Here is a 7,815-nt window from a genome sequence, read left to right on the forward strand (position 1 = left end):
GGTAAAATATATTTGTCCAATGAATATCCGTCAATCATCTGCATTTCTTCTTGGTGTAGCAATTTTAAGGGCCAGTAGTGCATTTTTCGTTGCCATCCTTTTTAATGATCGTCCGTCACGATCAATTAGCGCCCACAGTCGCGTTGTGACTTAACGGACGATGTTTTCCGCTTTCCTTGTGTGGGGTACGAATCTTCGATATGGTGCCTCTTGACACAGCAAACACTTCAGCTCCCTTGGTTGCGCAAGAAACCTTATGCTATTCGATCAGGAACAACTTGCCCATGTTCGAATTAACTTACCTTCGATGTAATGAACTCACAAGTAAACAGACTGTTGTTCGGACCACTTCTGACGCTCACAACGTGTTGACGACGTTGCGCTGGTCCCATTAATGATCAAACACAACAGCGCAACATGTTGACTTGGTTAACATCTGAATTTATGTCGATGCATGTATTTCTCACATTGTTTTCCTGGTTTTGCCCAATCACTGCTCATTTTAGTAAACAAATTACAAAATTCCACAAAGTTTCTAAAGAAATTGTAACTATAGCACAAACTGTACGTTATTGTTCATGGCAGCAGCTACTGTACACTTCCTGGCACAGCGAAACGACTGTCGAGATTGATTATGTGCTACAACTACACGGTTTAAGGATTTAACACGTGATTAGCAAAGAAGCTGAAGACCTACGATGCTTCGTCTTACGTCAGAGTTTCATTCGCTCCAGAATAAAAATAAAATACCAATATGCAGGTAAGTCACTAACTATTGCTACCTAAAGGAGCTGCGGAAGTACGATAGGAGCTAAAAAAGTATGTGGGACAAATGTTGCATGGGACAATGGGGGTCATAATATGGCGTTGGTTTTTTGTTGCTAGGTGGGATTGCGTCAGAGATATGAAGGTCAACTTTTTTTTTTTAATGGGATGCTGTAGTGTGGTAGTTATTTTCTGATAGCGGCTGTCGAAACGAATCCAATGATGTTTAACAGTAAGGCCTTTGAAGGTCAACGAAGGTCAAAAAGGTGGCATGAACATCCATTTACAAGGTGTGCGAAGTGATGACCATTGATATCAATGCAATGCTGCAATCTTCTTATCATGGATTGAGTGGTATTCCTTATCACTTCGGCGCTTATCGAAGCAGAGGCTCTGACAATTCTCTCTCGTATATCGTGAGAACAGTAAATATTCTCCGAATACGGCGTATCCATCTAACGTTCCATTGCCATGTAAACACCATTCGACGGTTTCACAATACAACTCTAATAGGAACGGTAAGACTAGTATCGTCGAATCAAGTAAATGTGAATGATGTATTCCTTCGAAGAATAAGTCGATATCTCCAGAATGAGATTTTCACTCTGCAGCGGAGTGTGCGCTGATATGCTTCTCATTTACAGAGAATGACAAAGAAATTCAGTGAGAGCGGAGACTTATACGCTGAAAGATATCCTCAACGTACTCACCCTACACGTCGTACATTTAAATATGTGTATGATGAATTGAGAACAACTGGATCTGTAACGCATCGGAAACATAACCGGCAAAGGAAAGTTACTAACGAGCAAACAGAAATTGGTACTCTTGCCACAGTGGTTCGAGATCCCTATGTTAGGTGGCGTCAAATCGCAAGGGAACCTGGCATGAGCCAGAGTGGTGTTTTTCGTGTTTTGCACTGTCATAAATATCATCCTTACCATATCAATCTCTACCAAGAATTAACTGCTACGGATTGATTGCGTCGCATTGAATTCTGCCAATGGGCTCAACTTCAGATTCAGAAGGATGGCACATTTATTAATTTGGTTTTACTCCCTGACGAGACTACATTCACGAACCATGGAAATGTTAATTTGCATAACATGCATTATTGGGCTACTGAAAATGCATGTTGGCTGCGGAAAGTTACACACGAAAAACCGTGCTCGGTGACTGCGTGGTGTGGGATTCTCGAGGGCAGAATTATAGGCTCCTATTTCATCGAAAAAAGCACTCCGTCTTCAGGCCACAAGTGGCCCATCGGGACCATCTGACCGCCGTGTCATCCTCAGATGAGGATGCGGATAGGAGTGGCGTGTGGTCAGCACACCGCTCTCTCGGACGTTATGATGGTATTCTTCACCGAAGCCGCTACTATTCGGTCGAGTACCTCCTCAATTGGCATCACGAGACTGAGTACACCCCGAAAAATGGAAACAACGCATGGCTGCCTGGATGGTTACCCATCCTAGTGCCGGCCACGCCCGACAGCGCTTAACTTCGGTGATCTCACGGGAACCGGTGTATCCACTGCGGCAAGGCCATTGCCATTTCATCGAAGATCTTGATTTTAGGAAGTACACAACATTCCTGGAAGAAACGTTAGGTCTGTCATTGGAAGAAATACCTTTACGAATAAGGAACAGAATGTGGTATCAGCACGATGGGTGTCCGGCATATTTTTCGCTGATGGCTAGAAATGAGTTGCAGAGACAATTCCTAAATCGTTGGATTGGACGCGGAGGAGATGTGTCGTGGCCGACTCTTTCTCTAGACATGACGCCTCTGTATTTTTTCTTGTGGGGATTCGTAAAAGGCATTGTTTATAAAGACGGTCCAGCTACTCCTGAAGATATGCGAGAGAGAATTGTCAGAGCATGTGCTTCGATAAGTGTCGATGTGGTAAGGAATACCACTCGATCCATGATAAAAAGATTGCTGCACTGCATTAATACTAATAGTCATCACTTCGAAAACCTTCTGTAAATGGACATTCGTGCTACCTTTGTGACCTTCGTTGACATTTCAAAAACCTTACTGTTACACGTCATTGGATTCATCTCGATAGCCGCTATTAGCAAATAAGTACCAAACTATAGCAGCCCATTCAGAAAAAACCTTCACATCTCTGAAGCGACCCCTCCTAGCAACACAAAGCCAACTCCGATTATGGCCCCCGTTGTCCCATGCAACTGTTCAAAAAAATGGCTCTGAGCACTATGAGACTTAACTTCTGAGGTCATCAGTCCCCTAGAACTCAGAACTACTTAAACCTAACTAACCTAAGGACATCACACAACACCCAGTCATCACGAGGCAGAGAAAATCCCTGACCCCATGCAACTGTTGTCGCACGAACATTTCAGCTACAATCATACTTGCGGAGGTACTCTAGGTGGCAATAGTTAGTGACTCAGCCTGTACAACTTACCTACATTAGTCTTAAGTCACCTGATGCTTGAGCAATGGTTGCACACGGCAGTTCAGTTTATAGGCGTGGCTACAAAATACCATAATATTATTAATCAGCCAAAAAAGGCTTTATGTTGCATTATTTTTATTTATAGAACTGATCATATGAACTTTAACTAGGTGTCAGCAAAAGAACTGCCCTGAGGGGCAGGTAAATTACATACACTGCACATTTTCTGCTTGCTTCCCCCACTGTCGCTTCTCGCTCCAGTCTTAATTCGGTAGAAATCGGCAAACTGAAGCCTTTAATCAAACAGCAACAACTCGCCAACCTTTGAGATCCTTTGTAAGACATGAGGAAAATCTGTAGGTTTCAGCGAGCTGTTGGCACATAAACCATGTTAGCGACAGGCGCCTCTTCGGTCGTTGCTGTTCGTTTATGTCGCTACATAAGCGAAGTAATACAGTGTCAATAGGATAAGTCACAAACTTCCCCGGTAAGTTCTTAAAACGTCCTTCTTTCCCATTTTTTATGCCCTGTGTCTGTCTGCGACCTCGTTTGAACCCTCTCTCGCTACCTCTTCAGCACGGTCCCGAACGCAGGAGGCAGCTGCTAGAACAGTTGAAGCTGTGGAACGATGCTCGAATCGTCCCTGGATGGCTCAGTAGATGAGGGAATTTAGGGCAAAAGCTAGCTGTTTCCAGAGGCGGTCTGTCAGAGTTTTAAGATAAGAGTTTCGCAGCAGGAACAACACAATAAATGTAATTAGAGCTTATCAACGACCTACGATGCGTTATAGAACTTCTGCCATTCTGCATTTTTGGGTTCCCGTACCTCAGTCGCTAAAAACAGAAGGCTCATTTTGTTGTTCGCATGTGTGTCAGTCTGTTCGAATGCTCAAAACCAATAATTTCAGGAACGGATAGACGTATCAAGTGGAAATTCATATCTACAGTCCTTTGGCGATGTACAGAAGCGCAGCTTCTAAGTCAGTGTAATCAAAGGGCACGCTCATTTATGTCTCAATTTGATACTCGGAAACCCCCTCATTAAAGCTGTAGGTTACTCCCCATCGATCGTATAATCATGAAATTTGGCAACAAGCAATGTTTTACTGTAAAAGTAAAAGAAAAAAAATCATAAAACTGTTAATTAATATTAAGAATTATAATCACATGAAAAAAAAGCATTTCTTTTATCACATTGTATGCGATTTCAAACATGAAATTAAAACATTCTCGGAAGTCTTGGAATCCGTGAATCGATGGATTAACTCACTATAGATATAATTAAGTTTGTACGAAACACTGCGTGAGTACTACTCACACCTGGCCAACTTTTATTACGTGTAACTCCACTGCCGGAAGTCAAATGCCAAAATATGTTATTGTGCGGCCGCGCCATATTTCCATACTGATAGCAATTCATCCCATCTGTCCTGCATCCCAAGTACACTAGCTGGTTAGGGGAGATGTGATCAGAGAGCGTTATCGCAGAAGCACTGAACCGCAGTTGCTGATGTTTAGTTTTGCCAGATTTCGTCCTCCACGTTGGTACACATATGCGCCCTTTTGCAGATAACGGCACATTGATATGCATTGTATCGGCTTTGATGTACAAACACGATTTCGCTTAAAAGATAAATGATGTAGAACCTCCGGGAAAAGTGCCAAGCGTGCGGTCATCGCTGAAGCCGGGATATTAAAACTGGTTACTCCGACAAAATTATACCCCTTTGGCCCCATATTGTGAGATGCGTGAAAGATCTCTTGCGCGCGTCGTTTGGTGATGATAGTGTGCTCAGTCGCCACTTTCGTCATGCTTAGCCTCTCAGGTCCCCAGACCTCAGTCCGCGCGATTATTGGCTTTGCGGTTACCTGAAGTCGCAAGTGTATCGTGATCGACCGACATCTCTAGGGATGCTGAAAGACAACATCCGACGCCAGTGCCTCACCATAACTCCGGACATGCTTTACAGTGCTGTTCACAACATTATTCCTCGAGTACAGCTATTGTTGAGGAATGATGGTGGACATATTGAGCATTTCCTGTAAAGAACATCATCTTTGCTTTGTCTTACTTTGTTATGCTAATTATTGCTATTCTGATCACATGAAGCGCCATCTGCCGGACATTTTTTGAGCTTTTGTATTTTTTTGGTTCTAATAAAACCCCATGCCATTCCAAGCATGTGTGTCAATTTGTACCTCTCTATCTCCATTATTCCGTGATTTATTCAGTTATCAAATTTATACTGACTTTTTGATCACCCGGTAATATGTTCATCAGTAAAAGAATATCTGGGTGACATTTGACGGTCCAGAATTCACTATTACGATCCTTAGCGTATGAAGTAATTTCTAATTAAATTTTGTAACTTTCAATATATTGGAATTTTTTTTCGGAAAGACATTTCCCACTTAATGGTAATGAAAGGCCGATATTATTAATAAACATTGCCCTAGTAAACAATAATGTTGTATTTACTTTTATTTTTGAACAGCAGCGATATTTGCTGATCTGTATCCTAGACAGATAAAGTATTTTTTTTTCTTTCAAACCATTACTCCAACATACCTCACGAATTAATTACGTTCGAAGAACTAAATCTCGTTTCAGATAAATTCAGTATTTACTGTCCGTATTAGCAGTTGGTTAGTAACAGCCTCACCCACATTACTATTAATTATTACTTATCCACATAATCTAAATCATTTACTAATTAAGCTTTTAGGTCGAACAAACTTTAACACTCATCTTTCCCCCCTTTACTTATTTTATTATTGGGGTGGAGTCATTTCTTACTTTCTAAAGGAAATATTTTCCTTTCTGTCCCTGAGTACAACAAATTTTTGTTTTCGTTGTGGTCTTCAGTCTCTACATAACTACTAAATACTTCGTCTGCTTCAATTTGTTAACTGTAACAAGCTTTGGTCTCCCTCTATAGTTTTTACTCAAAAACTTCCCACAATCTTTCTCATCAGCAGTCTCTTCTTGTAGTCAAGTTGTGTCACAAATTTCTTTTTACCATAGTTGGATTTACCACCTCCTCATTACTCAACCTGACCATCTAATTTTCAACGTTCTTCTGTAGCGTAATATATCAAAAGCATCTTTTCTCTTCCTGTGTGACCCGCTTGTCGTTCACGTTTCACTTCAGTACAAGGCTGCACTACATGTACACATTTTCAGAAAAGGCTTGATAACATTTAAATTTCTATTAGAAGTTAACAAAATCTTCGCTGTCACAAAGACTTTTCTTGCTTTTTACAAGGTGCATCTTATAACCTCTCAGCTTCGGTCATCATCAATTAATATACTGCCCAAATAGCAAAACTGGCCGACTAGTGATTCCTCTATTATCACCAGGTTTATTTCGGCTACATTCCATTATCTTCGTTTCAGTTTTTTTTAATACTCATCTTACAATGCCTTTTCAAGACATTAACCATTCTGCTCAACTTCTTTTAGGTACTTCACAACTTCGAACAGAGTTACATTGTCATCGACAAACTGCAGCCGGCCGCGGTGGTCTTGCGGTTCTAGGCGCTGCAGTCCGGAACCGCGGGACTGCTACGGTCGCAGGTTCGAATCCTGCCTCTGGCATGGTTGTGTGTGATGTCCTTAGGTTAGTTAGGTTTAAGTAGTTCTAAGTTCTAGGGGACTGATGACCTAAGACGTTATGTCCCATAGTGCTCAGAGCCATTTGAACCATTTGAACGAACTGCAAACTCCTTAACTATATTATGCAATGAACTGCAGAGAACCCTCAAAGTTCAACTATTAATTTCTTTTATTACCTGAGGACTAGTTTCGAGTCTAAGCTCATTATCAAATAATCCTAAGAAGCAGAAACCAAATATTGCAACAACATACATTACGACAGCCACATTAATTTTCATTGTAGTTATACACGTCTTTATTTTACAGCAGAACAGGGCTGAAGTTCATTCGCGGTCTATGGGCAGCATTAATTTACATGTAGTTTTTCTCTTTTTCAGTTGTTTATGAAGTGGTTCACCACACATGCTGTAACAAGCATTAGAAAATACATATTTCAGATTCTCACAAAAATTATATTTACCTTACTATTTATTACGGAAGCAAGTTTTGAAAACTTAGACGAAGCTAGTAAAACAAAAATAAATTTTCGGAACGCCAACAATCAGAATAGCAGACGAACTTAAATGACAACTTAGTACGACATAGTAAGGCAGTAAAGTCCAACACGAATAAAACCACACAGTCAGGTGTAAAACAATTACATAAAAATTAGACGTAAAACTACTCAGTCAAGTATAAATCCATCAATTAGTATCATACATAAGATAGAGGTTCATCTGCCTCTAAAATCGTGGTTAAAAAGAAAGTCCTTTAATCATGAAAAAGAGCAGATATTAACAAACGTTACAAACTGTCGTATGTAAACGTAGGTTTTTTTGCCACAATATGGAGATCCATTATTTCAACACTCAAAAAATGAGTGTGGAGCATAAATCAACTATATAGTATTAAAATATAGATGTAACAGTATGTTGCAAACAGATCTCTAAAATAATGCTTAAACCTTAAAACATAGCTTCACTGATATAATAACAAATTACGTCAAATGTTGCAAAACTAAAATTGTATAT

At 40.4% G+C, this 7,815-nt stretch overlaps 1 pseudogene; it reads right to left on the minus strand.

The window, feature by feature from the left end:
• Positions 1–2,199: 2,199 nt before the first annotated feature.
• Positions 2,200–2,317, minus strand: LOC124709484 (annotated as a pseudogene).
• Positions 2,318–7,815: the final 5,498 nt, after the last annotated feature.

This window comes from Schistocerca piceifrons, chromosome 7 (genome assembly GCF_021461385.2).
Source record: "Schistocerca piceifrons isolate TAMUIC-IGC-003096 chromosome 7, iqSchPice1.1, whole genome shotgun sequence".
Taxonomy (NCBI): Eukaryota; Metazoa; Arthropoda; class Insecta; order Orthoptera; family Acrididae; genus Schistocerca; species Schistocerca piceifrons.